Genomic DNA, 1,063 nt, shown 5'->3' on the forward strand with positions numbered 1-1,063 from the left:
GGGGGCGCCCCAGGAAGGGGCACCCCCTCCCGAAAGACCCACATCCCGACGCTGCCTTTGCCCCCGCTTTTGTCTGCGTGATGGAGTAGCCCCCGCTGCCCGCCGGAGCGTGGCCAGGGCTCACCAGCCCCTTCCTTCCCCCATCCCTCCTTCCTTCTGGCTGGGCTCGGCCCCACTGCCCTGACAGCCCCCTCAGCACCGCTGGAAAAAAACGGTCCCCTCACCGGCAGCGTGGCCCTGCCTCACAGGGCAGCCGGGGACCCCGTGCCCCTTTGCCCTTCGCTGAGCAGAGGCACGTGGGAGCGGCGGCACCTCTGCGGTCACCGTGCCCTCGGTTGCTGCTGCTCCAGCGCTTGCCCTCCTCCCCGCTCCCCGGCGGTGAGCCCGTTTTCTCCCACACCACGATAATAATAATCCTGACGGGTGCTTACGTGCCTGCCTGCGAGCACCCATAGGTGCTGCTCCCCGCTCGCTGATGTGCACGGCCCACCCCCCCCAGCACACGCTGTTCCTGCTCAGTGTTCGGCTGGACGTGACCGAGCTGTCAACCTGCCTAAAGGCAGGGACCTGGCAGGGATGATGGTTCCCATCGCCACCAAACCCCTCCCTGCATCACCGTGTTGGGGTGCCACCATCCCCTGACCCTCCCTGGTGGCTGCGAAGCCAGCAATGGCCGGGGGTCGGCATTGGCCGTGATGCACGTGCTCCCGCGAGTGCCACGTGCCGCAGGCAGCTGGCCGCTGGCTCCGCACGTCCTTCCTCCTCCCTGGGGCACCCCGCTGTGGGGCGGTGTGGGGTGGCGCGGGGGCTGAGCTGCCTGGACTCTGCAGCCGATTTGGGGTGGGCAGGAGAGGGGGGATGCCAGCGGATACCCCGTGACCTCGAGGGCGTCAATGCCGCGGGGCTGCAGCATCCGTCTCCCGCCCTGGGGTGCCCAGCAATGCCATGGGGGGGTGCGGGTTTGCAGTCGTGGGGGCGACGGCGGGGGCGCGCATGGGGCTGGGCACGGCTCCCCGCCAGCTGCGGGCGCCGCTGCGTATGTGGAGCGAGTCGCCATGGGAAC

General features: G+C 69.7%; 1 protein-coding gene across 1 annotated transcript in view; it reads left to right on the forward strand.

The window, feature by feature from the left end:
• Nucleotides 1-1,063, forward strand: part of LOC103904327 (G protein-coupled receptor kinase 6) — an 18,766-nt gene that overhangs the window by 16,486 nt on the left and 1,217 nt on the right. The window lies entirely within an intron of this gene.

This window comes from Aptenodytes forsteri, unplaced genomic scaffold, assembly GCF_000699145.1.
Source record: "Aptenodytes forsteri isolate BGI_AS27 unplaced genomic scaffold, ASM69914v1 Scaffold54, whole genome shotgun sequence".
NCBI classification, from domain to species: Eukaryota; Metazoa; Chordata; class Aves; order Sphenisciformes; family Spheniscidae; genus Aptenodytes; species Aptenodytes forsteri.